Source organism: Rana temporaria, chromosome 4, assembly GCF_905171775.1.
Source record: "Rana temporaria chromosome 4, aRanTem1.1, whole genome shotgun sequence".
NCBI lineage: Eukaryota > Metazoa > Chordata > Amphibia > Anura > Ranidae > Rana > Rana temporaria.
In genome coordinates this window covers 226,853,055-226,874,258 of record NC_053492.1, presented here as the reverse complement: position 1 = coordinate 226,874,258, position 21,204 = coordinate 226,853,055, and the positions used below count along the sequence as shown (strand labels likewise).

Here is a 21,204-nt window from a genome sequence, read left to right as displayed (position 1 = left end):
GCACAAGCTCAGGAACTGCAAAATATCAATAGCATTGCTGCAGCCATCATTTCATTTTAACACGTTATCCTGGTTGCCTTTTTATGGAATCAAATTAACCAGAGTATTATAGGAATTTACTTTGCGATCACTAAAAGCAATGGAGTAAACAGCAGGGCTCAAGTCCTGCGGGAACGCATGGGAACGGAGTTCCTGCAATTTTTTCACAGCAGGAACGCAGTTCCCTTTGCAGGACTAAAGCAGCCGAGCCGCCCGAGCCAATCCTTCACTGAGCGGCGATGCCCAGCTTGACTCACTGTCATGGGCAGGTCGAACCTTAGTAATCCTTTATGTTACTGGCCACTTCCTGTATATGGATTCATCGGGTAGTGTGCGGGTATTTCGTCACTTCCTCGATGCCGCAATGTCTCCTGGGAGTGTTTGTCATTGTTCCCAGGAGACATTGCGGAGGTCTGCCGCGAGTTATCGCGGGATTTAGAAAGAACTTGCTTAAAAAAAAAAACATGCGCTTTAGTAATTATGCATATGAGCGTATCATTTTTTTTTTTTTTTGGTGGGGGAGTGGATCTTGGGTGGGAGTTCCCACACTTTTTTCCCCAGGACTTGACCCCTGGTAAACAGTAATGGTCCCTTAAAATCAGTGGTATTTAAACTATTTATATCTTAGCCCCATGGGTCCAAGGATAGCAAAGAAACATGTCCCGATAAAAATCTACGTTTACTTCCTGTGCCCCAACAGCCAACAGAGTACACTGGCTGTGAAGGAAACACACACACACACACACAAGTGATATGGGCAGAAAGAACTTAGTAGCACACATCACATATGGGTTTACTCCCAAGACACTGACCAAGCTGAGACCAACAGCTCCAGGGCACTGGTTCTGATCAGGAGCCAGCAGGGCAGTCTCCTAATAATGTGACCAATGTGAGAGACAAATGGTCACAGTGGTCACGATAGAGAACCCACACCACCGAAACTAAACTCTCTCAATCAACGTTACAGAATATGTTACTCCAACATTTCATATTCCCAATATCTGTGGACCATGTACTTGTTGTAAAAAGTGTCCTCTTCTCTTTGCATTTCTTATTTTGGCTCAAAAACCTAGTGATCTTTTCAGCCCCCCTTCTTTCCTATTTTAAATTCACCACGCTAGGCACTGAAGCTCATCTATCTTAGCATTTTCAGGTTTCTGGCTGTGCTAGAAGCACAGTCTGTTTGTCCACTAATGGTCAAGACTTGTGTACTGACATGCCCTCTTGCACAGCCATTCAATGGGAAGATCATTATTATGCTGTGATACTCCACCCCCAGCTCTCTAAGCCCCTTATGTAGCTGAGAACAGAGGTTAAAAAAATAACAAATGTTTTGCCTTTCATTTCTATTTTATGCTGAATAGGGTGTTTTACGTTGTTTTACAAGGTAAAGGTTAAAGCCTCATACACACGATCGGATTTTCTGCAGGCAAAGCGTAGGACTTTTGTCCGAAGGGCGTTGGCCAGGAACTCTTGCATACAAACGACAAAGAATTGTCGGCCAACAAACACAAAACAGTTTTTTTAGCTCTTTAGCGCCACCCTTTTGTAAACTTCTGCTAATGCTGTGTGAAGCCTCGTACACACGACCGAGGAACTTGACGGGCGAAACACATCGTTTTCCTCATCAAGTTCCTTGTTAGGTTGTCGAGGAACTCGACAAGGCAAGTTTCTCCATTCCCGTTGAGGAAATAAGAGAACTTGCTCTCTTTTTGGCTTGTCGAGTTTCTCGACAGTTTCCTCAACGAAAATGTACACACGACCGGTTTCCTCGGCAAAAAAATATCTCCCAGCAAGTTTCTTGCTGGTTTTTGCCGAGAAACTCGGCCGTGTGTACGAGGCTTTATGGTGAGAATTGCTTCTGAGCATGTGTTTGTACTTTGACGTTTTGTATGACGGACTTGTGTACACACGATTGGAAAATCCGACAACACACAATTGTTGGCGGACAATTTTAAGGCATGCTATCCCACATTTGTCCACGGAAAATACAACAACAATTTTCTGATGGAGCATACAAACGGTTGGATTTTTCGACAACAGCCTGTCGGATAATCCGATCGTGTGTATGAGGCTTTACATATACTTTAAAGCAGTAGTAAACACTGCCTGGTCACTTTTACCTACAGGTATCTACAATTTAAATTAATTTGTAATAATATCCATACCTTGTGTTTTTTATCAACAGTGTGCTTGTTCATTATACAAGGTTGAGGTTTCATGGTTGGTAAGGTTGAATAAAGGCACTAGTCTATCCAACGCAACCTGTGTGTTCATGTCAATAATCATTTCCCATATCCTTGTTAATTGTGTTTACTAAGATGCACATCCAGAGTCTTTTAAATATATCAATACTTCCTGCTGACACCACTGATTGTGGAAGAGAGTTCTACATCCTTACCACCCTAACAGTGTGTCAGGACATTTGGGGTTAAAAGAATACATTTAGAGTCGCACATTATATTTTTCACGTTTTGCATATTCATATATATATTTAGCAGAAGACACACCATTTTTGTGTCTCAGGGTGAACCACAGTTCAAAGACTTTATGTCTCACAGGGGGGATGTATAAACCTTGTATGTGCCATCTCCCAGGTCATATCTCTTTTGGGTTTGACACTTATAAGATAAGAGAATGGTAAGGAGTTTTGGTTTCATATGAATTCAAAGGCCTTGCACAGCATGACACAATACAACTGGTATTGTCTTTGTACAATGAGACCGAAGGGGCTTATTCACAATGCCGGTGGGATTTTATATATATATATATATTATATATATTATATATACAGTGAGGAAAATAAGTATTTGAACACCCTGCTATTTTGCAAGTTCTCCCACTTGGAAATCATGGAGGGGTCTGAAATTGTCATCGTAGGTGCATGTCCACTGTGAGAGACATAATGAAAAAAAAAATTCCAGAAATCACAATTTATGATTTTTTAACTATTTATTTGTATGATACAGCTGCAAATAAGTATTTGAACACCTGTCTATCAGCTAGAATTCTGACCCTCAAAGGCCTGTTAGTCTGCCTTTAAAATGTCCACCTCCACTCCATTTATTATCCTAAATTAGATGCACCTGTTTGAGGTCATTAGCTGCATAAAGACACCTGTCCACCCCATACAATCAGTAAGAATCCAACTACTAACATGGCCAAGACCAAAGAGCTGTCCAAAGACACTAGAGACAAAATTGTACACCTCCACAAGGCTGGAAAGGGCTACGGGGAAATTGCCAAGCAGCTTGGTGAAAAAAGGTCCACTGTTGGAGCAATCATTAGAAAATGGAAGAAGCTAAACATGACTGTCAATCTCCCTCGGACTGGGGCTCCATGCAAAATCTCACCTCGTGGGGTCTCAATGATCCTAAGAAAGGTGAGAAATCAGCCCAGGACTACACGGGAGGAGCTGGTCAATGACCTGAAAAGAGCTGGGACCACCGTTTCCAAGGTTACTGTTGGTAATACACTAAGACGTCATGGTTTGAAATCATGCATGGCACGGAAGGTTCCCCTGCTTAAACCAGCACATGTCAAGGCCCGTCTTAAGTTTGCCAATGACCATTTGGATGATCCAGAGGAGTCATGGGAGAAAGTCATGTGGTCAGATGAGACCAAAATAGAACTTTTTGGTCATAATTCCACTAACTGTGTTTGGAGGAAGAAGAATGAGGAGTACCATCCCAAGAACACCATCCCTACTGTGAAGCATGGGGGTGGTAGCATCATGCTTTGGGGGTGTTTTTCTGCACATGGGACAGGGCGACTGCACTGTATTAAGGAGAGGATGACCGGGGCCATGTATTGCGAGATTTTGGGCAACAACCTCCTTCCCTCAGTTAGAGCTTTGAAGATGGGTCGAGGCTGGGTCTTCCAACATGACAATGACCCGAAGCACACAGCCAGGATAACCAAGGAGTGGCTCTGTAAGAAGCATATCAAGGTTCTGGCGTGGCCTAGCCAGTCTCCAGACCTAAACCCAATAGAGAATCTTTGGAGGGAGCTCAAACTCCGTGTTTCTCAGCGACAGCCCAGAAACCTGATTGATCTAGAGAAGATCTGTGTGGAGGAGTGGGCCAAAATCCCTCCTCCAGTGTGTGCAAACCTGGTGAAAAACTACAAGAAACGTTTGACCTCTGTAATTGCAAACAAAGGATACTGTACCAAATATTAACATTGATTTTCTCAGGTGTTCAAATACTTATTTGCAGCTGTATCATACAAATAAATAGTTAAAAAAATCATACTTTGTGATTTCTGGATTTTTTTTTTGATTATGTCTCTCACAGTGGACATGCACCTATGATAACAATTTCAGACCCCTCCATGATTTCCAAGTGGGAGAACTTGCAAAATAGCAGGGTGTTCAAATACTTATTTTCTCCACTGTATATATATATATATATATATATATATATATATATATATATATATATATATATACATATATATATATATATATTAATTGTTTCTTTACAATGCCTACACAGTATATCTATGTACTAATTATATATCCACATATAAAACCATTTAATACATAGACATTACTAGGGTCCCAAGTATAAGATCCTATAATAGCTTAAAAGTATTAGAGACTGCTTTGATCAAATCCCGGCATTAGTTCAAAGGAACTTCCCAAAGCATTTGTGCTGACCATAAACCTTATCTCAATCATAAATTAGAAGTTGCCGAAGTGTCTGGGTTGGTTGTCATTTCTTTGACATTGTTTAGCAAGTAATGGTGTTATACCAAGCCAGAAGTCAGAGGGGACCATACATCCTGATTAACCCTGGAAGACCCTAAAATTAGGAATTAGTCCTTATAAACCACTGCCCCTACAGGTTAATATCGGCATGGTTCAAGATGGTCACCCATCAAAACATATTGTCATGTGACATTGTCAGTCACGTGATAGTGAAATACACACCCACTTTTGGGGGTGATAAAAAGTGATTGCAGAGGAGATGTAGGGGGTTGAAGAGGGTCCCTCATAGGACTCTCACTTCTCAAAACAGAAAGAACTCTTAAGTACTGGTAATGTATAATTTTGATTATCTACCTTTTGGTAATTAAGGTTTTTCGCATACACATAACTAAAACCATTTAAATAATTTGGGAGTTGGCTATTTCCAACTGCAGTATGAGATAATTACATTCCAAATATTAGGAGACAGACACACATTATGGTTGTCTTTAAAAAGCTAAGTGCCAACAATTGGTTTTAGAGTAAGGTCTGTGAAAATATATTCTCTCTAAATTTAAAAATAAGCTTGTCTGCGTTGCAGAGCTTGTGTACAATATGACATTTGTTCTGTACACATATATAAGAAGTATTAAGCAAGAGATCTGTTTGGTATTGAGAAGAGATAACACAGTGTCAAGGTAAACACAAGCTAATTACTAGAGTCCGTGGATATAACGGGAAGGTTATATTACAAGTCACCAGGTTTTAAATTTACTAGGATGATTTGAATAAGAGCTGTGAATATACCTCGTCATATAATATAAATATTATCTGAACATTTAACCATCATGTATCTCTGATTGTAGAAGTATATCAATTGTTTATTTTGTCACGACTTGTACCTGATTTGAATTTTGCACTATATCTTAAGTTAATAAATACATATATTTTAAATATACATTTGTGCTACTTGTCCTCAAAATAGCACGGATAAAAGAATTTTGGATATCTTGTATTGTAGGAAAAGTGTATATCTCCCAAAGCACAGATTTACATATTTCCATAAATACAATAATATTTTATATTTCAGTATAAACATTCTAACGGTATATGTAGGCTCTATGCCGAGATACGTCAATGGTTCTGACAAGTGAAAAACCCCCTGAGCTTAATGTTAAGCCGTTTCTCCTCCAATCTCATTGAGTGGCCTTGTGTCTTTTTATACTCCCCTGAGATTGAATAGTTTCCTGACTACGCTTGGATCACCATTGAGATATTTGTATATCGCTATCATATCTCCTCTCAAGCGTCTCTTCTCCAGGGAGAGTAAATTTAGTGCTTCTAGTCGCTCCACGTATTTGAAGTCCTCCAACCCCCCCTATTATTTTATTGCCCTTCTCTGGACTCTCTCCAGCTTCAGCACATCCTTCCTGAGGATTGGTGACAAGAACTAGACTGAATACTCCAAATGTGGCTGAACCAGAGCTTTGTAAAATGGCATGATTATAGTTTTAACTGTGGGGTAATTTTTTTTATGTATGCCAACAGTCTGCTAGCTTTTCTTGCTGCGGCTTGACATTACATGCCATTGCTCAGGTTGGAGGGGGGGGGGGGGCGCGCAACTTATAATTTTTCAGGAAGTATAAACAACTTCAGTTCATTATTATGAAAATACTTGATGATTAGTGGCATGGTATATGCAGACACATCCTAGCCAGCTGCATTTAATTTCCCTGGGCTTCTCAATGCCACTCACACTAATCTCTAGTCATACTTCATATTCCCATCGCACACATTCCTGGATCCGCTCTTGGGTTTGGGTGCTTGTAGCAACAACCAGCTGGATACTGGAACACCTTACAGTAGAAATATTTGCCAGCACACCATGGAACGATGTAAATAGCGTCCAAACGGATGTTTTATTGCATGATCACAACACAAAGAAAGTGCAATGTTTCGGAGCCACGTAGGGCCCCTTCATCAGGCATGTGATAACACATGCCTGACGAAGGGGCCCTACGTGGCTCCGAAACATTGCACTTTCTTTGTGTTGTGATCATGCAATAAAACATTCGTTTGGACGCTATTTACGTCACACTAATCTCTGTCACATAAAATGGTATGGGCAAGGTTACCACTAAATCTAGTTTTTTAGTTTTTTTCTTTAAAATTACTAAGAAATACAAAAGATCAGCTTGAGGTAAATAATTTAATCAGTGTAAATTTTTTTTTTTCAATTGTTTCTAAATAAATAAATACATGGGGATAGCCATATTTTCCCAGTTTCTATGCAGACTCATCTGGTTTGCAGTGTAAGGCCCCGTACACACTTCCGAGGAACTCGACGGGCAAAACTCATCGTTTTGCTCGTCGAGTTCTGTGTGAAGCTGCCAAGGATCTCGGCGAGCCAACTTTCCTCATTGAACAACGAGGAAATAGAGAACATGTTCTCTATTTGGCTCGACGAGGAACTCGTCGGCTTCCTCGGCCGAAAGTGTACACACGCCGGGTTTCTCGGCAGAATTCAGCTCTGATCGAGTTTTTGGCTGAATTCTGCCGAGAAACTCGGTCGTGTGTACGGGGCCTTACTGTGCTTTACTGCTTTCTGCAATATGCAAGTCTATGAGGCAGCTCCCTGTCCTTGGAATAATTTTATCTCAAAAGCTGTTAACCAGCTCCTGCCAAACGTATGCATATATGCAGCTGCTGGACAGGTGGGCTTTAATGCAGGGTGTCCGAATTTATAAGGGTCCATGATGTACAGATTTTTTTTGCTGAGAGCATGTTTAATGCACACACTAAGCACAGCAACTGAGCCATCAGGGGCAACATCTGATGTATACTTTTGATCAGGAGCTTCTGATCATGTGACCATGTGACAGCCAATCCCCACAGTTACGAGATCAGAAAGCCCACCTCCTGATCTCTTAAAGGGTCAGGGGCGGTGATGGCAAGGGGTTAAACAGCTAGATTTAGTGACCACAGTAGCTAATCCAAATTGCAACTAATAGCATACAGTACATGCAAACTTTACATTTATATTTACAAATGCTTTTATTGAAAATCAACATTAAATAAACAAAATGTCCAGTAAACCAGAGTGTCCAGATCAAACAAACCATGCATCCAGCATAATAGATACAGGTATAATAAAGGAAAAACTGAATCACATAGTCCAAAGCAATCTTTAAACTGAAACATAAACAAAGGCAAATACAAGTCTCATAATTATTCTAATATAAAGCCAAAGTCAGGCAGCCAAAAGCAATAATAGTGGGAAAAATATATGGGAAGACAATAGGAGTTATTTACAAAAGGAAAATCCACTTTGCACTACAAGTGCAAACTACAAGTGTAAAGTGCACTTGGAAGTTCAGTCGCTGTAAATCTGAGGGGTAGATCTGAAATGAGGGGAAGCTCTGTTGATTTTATTATCCAATCATGTGGAAGCTAAAATGCTGTTTTTTTTTTTTTGTTTCCTTGCATTTCCCTCTCGGATCTACAGTGACTGCACTTCCAAGTGCACTTTCAGTGCAATTTTAAGTTCACTTTGCACTTGTAGTTTTCACTTGTAGTGCAGAGTGGATTTACCTTTCGTAAATAACCCCCAATATGTGTGGATATTACTAAACGGTAACAGTTTCAGGAAGTTGAAGACATGTAAACATATCCAGCTGGATAAGTACACATCAGTAACAGAACATCTCAAGTAGGAGGGCCAGTAATTCCACTTCCTATTAAAAATCTGTATAATTTCATAAATAGTGTGGTGAATCTTCCCCATGATCTTAATAGACTCCATACAATCTAAGACCTGTCACCAGGGGGTGGAGGAAAAGACCAGAGGAAGTGTGCCAATTAAGGGCTATAACCCCTTGAACCGCACTGTATAAAGTGTGTAAGAGTATCTCACAGGGCAGGGGTACATCTGAAATTGGAGAAAACAATAGGCACATTGGTAAAGTCAGAGGGATTTGTAGACTTGAAATATGGGCTGTTTCAGTGGCAACTTGTTGCCACAGTGAGCATAATTTTTGCAACTCCATAAAAATTGGGTAAAGAGTTCCTGGTGACTGAGCAAACAGGTCGCAGGGACAGTAGGGTATATTGAATGAATTTTAAAAAACTGCAGCAAACCTGCTGACCTTAAATGCTTGCTAATGTGAAAGAACAGCTCTGATTTTCACATTAAACTAAATATGAAAATCAGAGGTGTTCTGTCAATTTAGCAAGCATTTAAGGTTTGCTGCTGCTTTTAAAATTTAACATGTAAACAGTCCGTCAGATTTACATATACTGGCCCGGATTCACAAAGACTTACGCCGACGTATCTAATGATACGCCGCGTAAGTCCACGGATGCGCCGTTGTATCTATGCGCTTGATTCTGCAAAGGAGATACGCCTGAATTTCGGCTCCATCCGACCGACGTAAGTCTCCTACGCCGTCGTATCTTGGGCACATATTTACGCTGGCCGCTAGGGGCCCTTCCATTGATTTATGTGTCGAATATGTAAATGACCTAGATACGCCGATTCACGAACGTACTTGCGCCCGTCGTAGTAAGCTATGCCGTTTACGTAAGGCGTACGTCCGGCGTAAAGTTAAACCACCAAATAGTTGGTCTAAGTCATGTTAGGGTATGGACGTCAGAACTGCCGCCGTATTTTAGGTTGTTTACGTAAGTCGTACGTGAATGGGGCTGGGCGTAGGTTACGCTACGCCGGCCAAAAAATGCGCCCTCTACGTGAATCCGGCTAACTGTATTTAAGCATATAAGCTCTGTTTTGTGTTGAAAATATCTGTGAAATCTAAAACTCTGCTAGGTGTAACAAGATGTCCGCTTGCCCCCTTCTCACTAACATTACTGTGCTGGAGTGTGGGGTGGAGCAAGATAGCAGCAACGAAACGTCACTTCCCGACGAGACAGCTGCCGCAGGGTGTACCAAGATGGCCGCCGCTCCGGAGCTAGGCCGAAGCCGGGGACTTTCCTATGGCCGCACCCGAAAATCACAGGTCATCCAGCCTGGAGATCGTGGGGGGGGGGGGGATTGAGATCGCAATCTTTTTGCGATTAATCGTGCAGCTCTAGTCTTGAGAAGACAAATCAAGTCATATCTCTGCTTCCCACTGGGCCAGAGGAATAGTTTTATCTGGCAGAGAAAGGATATTAAGATATTGTATTAGGTGAACTCCTGCGCTGTATGGGATAAAGGTGAGGGGGAGTGGGCCAGAGAAGGGACAGTGGGGTGGGTGGGCGTGAATACTGCAGCAAACAACAAGAATGTTGTCCTCTTAAGACAAAAGAATTGATAATGTGTAAAATGTGAAAGTGTCTGCGCTGTAAAAAAAAAAAAAAAAAACTGAAATGAGGGAGGGCAAATGGAAGAGGTGAGGGGACAGAAAATCCGTGGACGGTGGGCCGTGAGATAGTAAGTATATTGACACAGTGGGAGTGGCCCACAATGGAAAATAAACTAAGTGTGGTCTAGCCTAAACCGTGTGTCAAAAAACACACATAAAAAATCTTCAAAATATCAATGGTATGTGAACAGTTCAAACAAAAAACCTCCTCAGGTGATTAATAGAAATAAACAAATATCCAATTAATAAAACTTGAAGGAAAGGTGAGGTCTTATAGGCAATATTGGAGTGCAGTCCAAAGGACAAACAAGTAGAAGGTGACTGGTAGGTAAATGAGTGATTGAGTGTAAAAAATGTCAAACTCAGGTGAATGAAGGTGTATGATCAGGTGGGTCCACACACCGTGCACCCTTCACCGATAGTGAATCAGATAGCTTACCTCTCTACTCACATACAAACCCTGAAACAATCACTGTACCAGCAGGCTGTGAGATGGATATCTGCTTGTCTCACTCGTGTTGCATACATATAAAGACAACGGTGTAAAAGTTGTAGCTTTATCTTCTTACAGGCAATAAGGAGACAAAATGCCCAAAATAAGGAGTGGCTGATTATCCACTTACACAACTTACAGGAGTGTATAAGAAGCGTGTGCCTATCTCCACGAGCGCCGAACTCGTATCCCAATCTTCTTCCTGCTGCCAATTTCTCTTTAGCATCAACAGAGCCGTCCGCTCATGGCGAGATATATAGGCAGGCATCCCTGCCTATATATCTCGCCATGAGCGGACGGCTCTGTTGATGCTAAAGAGAAATTGGCAGCAGGAAGAAGATTGGGATACGAGTTCGGCGCTCGTGGAGATAGGCACACGCTTCTTATACACTCCTGTAAGTTGTGTAAGTGGATAATCAGCCACTCCTTATTTTGGGCACTTTGTCTCCTTATTGCCTGTAAGAAGATAAAGCTACAACTTTTACACCGTTGTCTTTATATGTATGCAACACGAGTGAGACAAGCAGATATCCATCTCACAGCCTGCTGGTACAGTGATTGTTTCAGGGTTTGTATGTGAGTAGAGAGGTAAGCTATCTGATTCACTATCGGTGAAGGGTGCACGGTGTGTGGACCCACCTGATCACACACCTTCATTCACCTGAGTTTGACATTTTTTACACTCAATCACTCATTTACCTACCAGTCACCTTCTACTTGTTTGTCCTTTGGACTGCACTCCAATATTGCCTATAAGACCTCACCTTTCCTTCAAGTTTTATTAATTGGATATTTGTTTATTTCTATTAATCACCTGAGGAGGTTTTTTGTTTGAACTGTTCACATACCATTGATATTTTGAAGATTTTTTATGTGTGTTTTTTGACACACGGTTTAGGCTAGACCACACTTAGTTTATTTTCCATTGTGGGCCACTCCCACTGTGTCAATATACTTACTATCTCACGGCCCACCGTCCACGGATTTTCTGTCCCCTCACCTCTTCCATTTGCCCTCCCTCATTTCAGTTTTTTTTTTTACAGCGCAGACACTTTCACATTTTAGATATTAAGATATTGTTATAAAGAAGTGGTACCACCTCTGCACCTGGGGGAAAAAAGCAAATGTGCTCAAAATGAATATGTCGGGATGGTACCAACCTATAGCGGGTACTATTGTAGTGTCCAATTTGTTGTACATAATTTGTTCATAATTTCATCAAGAATTGTCAGGTTGTGCACCTGTTGTAAATGAGCAAAAGAATAATGGTAAAAATGGTTAATGGTAGGTGAACCAAGTGAAACCAGATTGCAAGCTATCCATTCAGAGAAATACCTCCTATTAGAGAAGGATACATGTAGGGTCTTCTGAAAAGAAAGCTAACTGGGAAGCTTGAAAGGGTAGCTTATATTTAGCTTGCTAGAGGGACAACAGGTAAAGAGATTGGCCCACTATAATATTCAAAGACAGTATATATTTTATCCAGAATAGCATCCGACCAAAGAATACCTGGAAGATAATAAGGGTAAAGAGAAGATATTTCAAATTGAAGGCAGAAATATTCTGAACAGGAGCTTGCCATTATGCTAATTCTGCCAGTCTGGCTACCAGATAACAATGGCATAGGTTAGGTACTCTCAGGCCACCATGCAATTGAGGTCTGTATAATAACCTTCTACCAAATCTGGTGTGCTTCTTTTGCCAGATACATTTATTGAACAATGACTGTATATTTTCAAATATAAAGTCAGGGACGTAAAATGGTAAAGCTGTCAGAGATCTTGAATGACAAAATGAAGATGTTTGAGAAACTGTGGGACCTGTGGGTCAAGTATCTGACTAGAGACCCTAGATTTATACCTGATTAAAATGGCTTTAGGTCATTGGGATTTGGAGCATGAGGTCTTCTCTTATCTCCTCCCTCTTTATATCCCCCCATTTTTCTTCTTTTTTTTCCCCTTCCGGTCTTTGCTACCACTTTTTTTAGGTCTTCTTGCATTTTTGTTCTAAATTTAGAGTTGAAAAATATATGGTTTGGGGGGGGGGGGGGGGGTCTTTAACAAACTTTGAAAGCTGCAAGTGAAAATTGAAAACCTCTACATTTTTTGATAGATTTGGATATTTAAATTTTTGCATGTTTGATTTATACAATTTCACAAAAAGGCGCAATCTAAAATGTACAAATATTGGTTATTTAATAACTCAATACAGGTTAGCTTTTATATTTAGTACAAATTGTTAAACTGTGCTGTGTTTTTATCTGCTAATAATGTTTTTAGTGAATTTTTTTTTTTTTTTTTTTGGAAATCTTTTTTATTTTATATGCAACAGCACATAGACATACAAAACGTACAACAGCACCGCCAACAGCAGGCGTAGAACCCAGCAAGGACCCGCGCAGGGGTCAAAAGGTAGCAGTACAGATCCAAGGCATGTTAGCGAATTAGTGACCACCACAATAAAACCAACATCAATAAGGCGGTCCAGCTCATGCTCCAGGGGCAGGATGCTAGTGGACAGGCTCACCTCAGTCGTTATGCCAACAGGGGACGGCTCAGCAAGGCCTCAAGCATCGCTACCAGAAAGCATAGGAGTCACCTAATCTGCTCAGCCATCCATTTAGACCAGACTCTGTCATGTTTTTTCGGACAACCTCTGTGTGCATAGGTATCTCTGTATAACGGGATCACATTATTAACCAGTGTTTTCCATAGACCCAATGAGGGAGGGGCCCTACGTTTCCAGCACAGGACGATGGACTTCCTGGCATAGAACAGCAAGAGACCCAATAGGGTTCTCTCAGCCACCCTGGGCACCAGGTCCTCCACCAGCCCCAGCAGGCATATTTGTGGGGATGGAACAATAGAGATGCTTAGCAATTCATTCACCTCTAGAATGATTTGTGACCAAAAGGCTGTTATGACCGGGCAGGACCAGAAGATATGGATGTAGTCCCCTTGAGCATGGTCACAACGCCAGCACTCCGGGGAGAGGGAAGACCTCATCCGGTGCACCCGAGCGGGAGTGAGGTACGCTCTATGGACGATCTTGTATTGAATGAGGCGATCTCTCAGGGAGACCAGTATTTTAAACGGGAAGTCCCATATATCCACCCAGTCCTCAGAGTCTAACTCCGGAATATCCTGGCCCCACTGCTGACGGAGCCTGGACAACTCAGGTGAAGAGACCCGGAGGAGATGAGCATATAACACAGAGGCGGGTTTGTTAGCACAGTCGAAGCGTAAAATCCGCTCCAAGTCAGACTGCACCAACTGCTTCCCGCCTGGTGGAAACTGGGCCTTAAAGCATGGGACGACTGAAGATATCTGAATCCATGTGAGGGCGGAGCATTCTTTTTTGCCATTATCTGATCAAAAGAGAAAATCGAGAGGTCAGAGGTGATATCTGAGAGAATTTTAATATGGTACTTGGTCCACACCACCGGGTCTGGGATGTTGAGAAAATGGTTCAAAGTGGGGTTGTTCCAAAGTGGGGCGTTCGGGGATACTGCCGTCGAGGGATACGCCTCACAGGCCAGGCCCTCCCTCCAGGCCCTAAGGGTGGTGCACATAGAGGGGGTCAGGTTGTACGGAGCCTTCGGACCCCGCAATAGGAGGTTTGATAAGGCCTCCGCAGACCCCAACACCGCCGCCTCAGTGGCCCAGGCCGGGTTGGATTTATCTGGGACAAGCCACCAGGATGCAGTGACTGATTGAGTCGCAAGAAAATATTTGTGGCAGTCCGGGAATGCTAGTCCCCCCTGCGAACGAGGTCGCATGAGAGTAGTTAACTTGAAGCGGGGAGGGCGTGGGCCCCATAAAAAGGAGGAGAAAAGTTGGTTTAGGTGAGAAAAAAACGACTTGGGGATCCATTGAGGGGAGTTACGAAACAGATACGTAAACTTGGGAAGGATTTTCATCTTGATCAGATTGATGTGCCCCAACAAGGATAGAGGAAGGTTCTCCCATGCTTTCAGCTTGATCCGGACTGAGTCGACTACGGGGGTCAAGTTCAGTGGAAGGAAATCAGCCACATTCCTCGAGACCCGTATCCCTAGGTATGTAAATTCGTCCACCCACTGTAGCTGAAGAGAAGCCGAAGCCCCTCCCCTAGCATTATCATCAACAGCCAGCAATTGTGACTTCGACCAATTGACTCTAAGTCCTGTCACCCCTGAAAAGCGTTCCAGGACCTGCAATGCCCCCTGTAGAGAAGGGCCGGCATCATTTAGAAAGAGGAGGAGGTCATCTGCGTACAGGGCCACCCTCTCCTCCAGCCAGGCCAGACGAAGCCCTTTAATGTGTGGCGAAACACGCAGTGCCTCAGCCACTGGTTCCATGGCAATGGCAAACAGGGCCGGAGAGAGAGGACAGCCCTGCCGAGTACCCCTAGCAAGCCTAAACACAGGAGATAGCCGACCCCCTAAACGAACGGCAGCTGTCGGCGAACGATAAATAGTCTGCAACCATCGTATAAACACTAGGGGGAAACCCATCCGCCGCAGAGTCTCCCACAGGAAAGGCCACTCTATGGAGTCGAATGCCTTCTCAATATCGAGAGAGGCAACTACTCTGGTACCCTGATTGTCATGCTGTGCATGAAGATTAGTGAACAGTCTGCGCAAGTTGATATCTGTGGATTTGTGGGCCATGAAACCGGTCTGATCCGAGTCTATGAGGGAGGGAAGTAAAGTGCCAAGTCTAGCAGTGAGGAGCTTAGTTAGAATTTTAAGGTCGTTATTAAGAAGTGCTATGGGTCTATAGGAGGCACACATCTTTGGATCTTTACCCGACTTGGGAATGAGAATAACATGTGCGTGCGCCATGGAGGGCGGGAGAGAACCCTGCTCCAGGCAGTGAGAAAACAAGGCGGCCAGTCGGGGGGCCAACATGCCTGCATGCGCCACATAAAAATCAACCGGGAGACCATCAGGACCAGGAGCCTTGCCAGTAGACAGGGAATTAATCACAGCAAGAACCTCCTCGGCAGTTATTGGGGCAACTAGATGCGACCTCTCCGCGTCAGAGAGCCAACCAAGGGCTATGGGATCTAGGAGGAGTTTCATCTCCTCTGGGTCTAAACCCGTGGGCACAGTGGTGTTGTATAAGGATTGATAAAAGTCACGGAATGCCAACAAAATGGCCTCAGGAGAAGAGATGGTCTCACCTGTGGGAGAGGTGAGCTCAGGAATCACTGTACTCGGGGTGTCATGGTGGGACATCATCGCCAACAGTCTGCCATTCCTGTCCCCCTGTTCAAAAAATGTTTGCTTCGTACGAAACAATTCCAGTCTAGTGACCTCCGTTACATGAAGGTGAAGGCTGCGCTTAGATGCCTGCAGCGCATCGAAGTTTGAGGCGGAGGGATCCGATCCAAAGCGGGCGGAAGCCAACTCCACCCCATCCTCCAAGGCCACTGCGGCAGCAGTTTGCTGTACCCTCACCCTCAGACTATCTTAGGAGAGGATGACCCTTCATTAGAGTCCCAGTAAGCACGCAGGGCCGAAGGGGCCTGTTCTGCTATATCAGGTTGAGAAAGCCACTGCGCACCGAGCTTTTTAGTGAATTTTTAGCGAAATGTTTTTGTTGTGATGATCTCATGTAAAATTGCATGCCAAATTGGCAGCAATTACTGGCAATGGCACCGTCCGAATCGGTGCAACGCCACACTGTAGTTTCTGTACTACTTTTGACAACTTTGGGGGTGCGATCTCCATTGACATCTGTGCAGCAATCTGCACAGATGTCTCTAAAATCGCCCCCGAAATCAGGACTGACATGCGGGAATGAAATCGTGTGTGCAAGTTCAGCTGAATTTGCACAATTTAATTCCCTATGTCAGTGTGAAGCAGGGTTAAAAGTTAGAATTTAAAGAGTTTAAAAGTCAGAATTCTGAGATTGAAAGTCAGATTCTCCCACATTATGTATTGAACAAAATTCTGAGTTTCAAAGTCAATGGGGAAAAAAAAACGTATTAAATAAAATTCTGAGTTTAAAAGTCTGAATTCTGAGTTTCTGAGAATAAAAATTACAGTTCTGAGATTAAAAAGAATTCTGAAAAAAAAGCTTAGTCTACATGCAGAATTATGGTCAGTGCACAACGTGGATGGTAGTGCATTGTTGCTCATTGGTTCTATAATCTTACAAAGCACAACTCTCCTAATAGAAGCTACTGCATTTATAAACTCATAATCTCATAATTTTGACTTTAAGGCCTCGTGTACACTGGATGTTAAAATACCATTATAAAAATGCCAGTAGCTTTGCAGTGAGTTTTTCAACTTTTTTCAAAGTTTTTGCAATAGCGTTTTTAGTGTTTTTCTGCGTTAGCTTTTAGTGTTTTTTTTTTTTAAGATTTTTTTTTTTCAATGGATCAAAAACATTAAACGCTGTTTTTTTTACTGCTCAAAAACACCACTGCCCAAAACTGCTGATAACAGCCTATGTGTGCATGGACACATAAGATAACATGATGGAGAGTTTAACCACTTCCCTACCATAGGACGTCATATGACGTCCAGGACTTTAGGGGAGGATATCTGAATGATGCATGCAGCTACTGGCATCATTCAGATATCCTTCTCTTCTGCCAGCGATTCTGCACACCATAAGAACGATCAAAGTGGCAGTTCCACCACTGGTTTTTATAGGTGGTGGGAGGGGATGCCCCCCCTCCCGTTGCCATTCGGTGCTTCACAGGGCTCTTCCGTGCCAACGGGGGCCCAGAGAACGAACCGGCCGGTCTTGGATTGGGACCATAGAGATTTCTCTATGACTGGTGACCATCTTATTGACCCCGCATCTCTCCATAAAGAGGACCTGTAACTAACAATTCCTATTACAAGGGATGTTTACATTCCTTGTAATAGGAAAAAATTTGATAAAAAAATGTAAAACAAAGTGGTACCTCCGACTCAGAAGCGAACACATACGTAAGTCCCGCCCACATATGTAAACGTGTTCAAACCACTCATGTGAGGCATCGCCGCGTGCGTTAGGGCACATGCAACAATTCTAGCAGTAGACCTCATCTGTAACTCTAAACTGGTAACCTGTAAAAACATTTAAATTTGTTGCATATGGAGATACCGAAGTTTGGCACCATTCCATTCTATGATCCAAAGCATGACAAATTAGGTATCTATTTACTCGGCGTAACATCATCTTTCACATTATACAAAAAAATTAGGCTAACTTTACTGTTTTGTTATTTTTGAATTCATGAAACCGTTTATTTTCCAAAAAATTGCGTTTGAAAAATTATTGCGCACATACCGTGCGAGATAAAAAGTTGCAATGGCCGCCACTTTATTCCCTAGGGTGTCTGCTAAAAAAATCTATATAATGTTTGGGGGGTTCTATGTAATTTTCTAGCAAAAAAAATATGATTTATTACATGAAGAAGCGAAGTGCCAGAATTGGCCCGGTAGGGAAGTGGTTAAAGACTGTAGAAAAAACGTCTACAGCCAAAAACAGCTGCTGTAAAAATGTAAAGGCCTTAGGGCCCTTTCACACGGGACGGATCAGTAATGATCCGCCTCCGTGTGTCCGTAAGCTGAGCGGGGATCGCTCCGTATATCCCCGCTGAGCCGGCGGCTGACAGGGCGGTCCCCGCACACTGTGCAGGGAGCGCCCTGTCTTTTTTTCGCTCTCCCCTATGGGGGGATCGGATGAACACGGACCGTGTGTCCGTGTTCATCCGATCCGATCCGCAGATGGAAGAAAAAATAGGACATTCTTCCGTCTGCAAAATTGGATCTTTGCGGAGGCGGGTGATTACGGGTGTCAGTGGATGTTTATCTGCTGACACCCGCAATCACATAGGGACCAATGTATGTCCCTTTTTCATCCGCAAACGGATGGATGAAAAAACGGACATACGGTCCGCACGTCTGAAAGGGTCCTTAAACTCACAAATCTGATACCACTCTTTCTCTCTTGATCAAGGTCATCTGCTGATCTAAGAACTGCAGTGGGGGCTTTTAATGGCAACTATAATCACAGGTAGTGTTACTCACTGTGTCTCTTTGTGGTGTCTCGTAGCAGTGACACCTATGCCGAAATGAGGAGATAGCGTCTCCTCCAGCCCCTCCCACTTCACATTCCTCACCAGTCAGCTGACCTCTAGTCTCTGCCCCCCAGCCATGCCTTGAACTGAATGGGCAGCTGCAATGAAGCTGAGTGGGCGGCCGCATGCTCCAGGAACAGCCCAGCTGGACGGCCACAGACTCCAGGGGCAGCTGCAAAAGGGCTGGTAGAGCGGTGCGGGCTTCAGGAACAGGCCTGGATCCGGGGACCCCTGGTAAATCGTCATTTGACCCCGAAAGGGGTCCCGACCCCCAGGTTGAGAACCACTGGGTTAGAACCTATACCAAATTTTTATTGTATACATGTCCTTACTCTTCATCAGCGATGATGGGGACACTGCCGATGGGGACTCCGGTGTCCCCATCAGCGGCGTCCCCATCATTGGTGTGCCCATCAGCGGTGTCCCCTGCTGATGGGGACACCGCTGATGGGGACATGGGGTCACCGCTGATGGGGACATGGAGTCACTGCTGATGGGGTCACTGCTGATGAGGACACCGCTGATATTTTATACATAACTGTTTTTTTTTTCAGCCCCCGAATACTTGTAAAATGTACAATGTGGCCCTTGTGTTGAAAAGTTTGGAGACCCCTGGTCTAAATGCATGCAGATCAATTAAAAAACAAACAGCTTACTCTGCTGCTAAGAAATATCTGTCCAAATTTCAAAATAGTGACCTGTATACAAAAGCTGGTGGTCATTCGCTAAAGTGGAGTGTAATTCAGATTTCAATGTGTTACTTTTTATTAGCATTTTTTATTTTTAGCAGAAAATAAAGTTGTCTTTGAGTGACCTCTAGTGGTCAACTAAAGCACATTTCAAGAAGAAAAAACGAAACAGTCTGAATGAAGTAAGTAGACTTATTATACAGGCATACCCCACTTTTAAGTACACAACGGGGTTTATTTACTATCGCTGGAGAGTACTGTGTGTAGACATCTATTATTTGCATTTTCCAAATACCTCAGGGTTCCTTGTTTTTAGTGAATGTAGCAGCAAAAGTGTTCATTTAGTTACTAAAAAACTTCAGTATACATCAAATGTGATTATTTTTGGTGTTAAACATAATGGTTTACTTCAAATGTTCTCGTAATAAACAAAAACATCTAAGCAGCACAGTGGCCCCTTCTGCCCTGTACCAGCAAATCCCAAACAGGACACTATCTGTGTGAAGTTTGCATGTTCTCCCTGTGCACCCAAAATGGCTGCTTCATCTCCAAAGTGTTTTAAGCCACCAAGGAAAAAAGCGCTATACAAATTAACCAAAAAAACATATAAATGACTCAATTTTACAACTGTGCAGGAAGCTGAATACCAAAGAAATCTTTAATGGGGATACCATGCCTTCTTCCTGTCCCTGACCTTCTGTTGCCACTGGGATTAATAGTTTTAGGCTCCAGGCTTAGCTGCTGTAAAAAAAGTTGTGCTATGGAACCATACCTTCCACTCTCCCATACCTCGCAGTTTTCTGAGACAGGAAAGATGGACACCATGTATGCAAGTAAGGCCCACACCCCTGGCTAAACTGAATTCACCACTACTTTTTCTTTATATGGCTTCTCATAATAAAAAATTCAATCATTTAGTGGTTAGGTGAAAGGTTTATTTACTTACTTTTGATGAATAGTAAAATATTAATAGAAGTCTATAAATAGTACAGTTTTAATAGAAGTCTATACGTCAGACCAAAAGGAGGGAGAACTAAGAAGGAATGAAGGAAAGAGGGACTTGGCTCCAAAAGACAGACAATTCCCTTTGGTGCGGTGGCAGTATAGCGGCGCTATTTTTTGTCGGTATAGTGCCGATATACCGTCGGAATTGCGGCGGTATTCGGCAGCTAGTGGTGCAGTTTTAACCCCCACTAGCGAAAAAGGGTTAATACCGCCGGCAATACGCAGAGGCGCATTGCCGACGGTATAGCCGCAGTGTCCCATTGTTTTCAATGGGAAGAAGCTGTAAACACACCGTTTCTCGCACCGCTCCAAAGATGCTGCTGGCAGGACTTTTGGAGAGGTCCTGCCAGCTCATCGCCTCAGGGTGAAACCACCTGGGCTGTCACACTGAGACTGCAGGGAAAGAGTTTTTCAGGCGGTATTTAGGTGCTTTTTTTAGCGCTAAACCATGAAAAACTCCTCATGGTCTTAATCAGGGACAGTTGGAGCTATGCTCTCTTCTGCTCCATTAAGAAAAGTTCTTTACTTGGTTTCACTGCCTGAGAATCCTGTGACTCATCTGGCTCTCCTCCATTCAGAGATGTTATAGGCAGTAAAAACAATAAAAGCACTTTTCTCAGTGGAGGAGTAGGGAGGAGGGGGCAACATTTTCACAGCAGCTCAGCTATTACCCTCTTACTAATAAAAAAGGGGGAAAACTCTACGCTAAACCCACTTACAAGTGAGAAAAAATTGATATATGACCTCTAAATAGAGGAAGGAATGAAAAAAATGAGTGAAAAATTAATTTAAATAGGGGAGTGCTGCTGCCTATTCAAAGCTCAAATACTTAAACTTCAAAGACATACATACAAAAAA

General features: G+C 42.9%; 1 protein-coding gene across 15 annotated transcripts in view; it reads right to left on the bottom strand.

Annotated features, from left to right (window-relative positions):
* The window catches only part of RIMS1 (regulating synaptic membrane exocytosis 1), a 492,278-nt gene that overhangs the window by 299,092 nt on the left and 171,982 nt on the right, over positions 1-21,204 (bottom strand). The window lies entirely within an intron of this gene.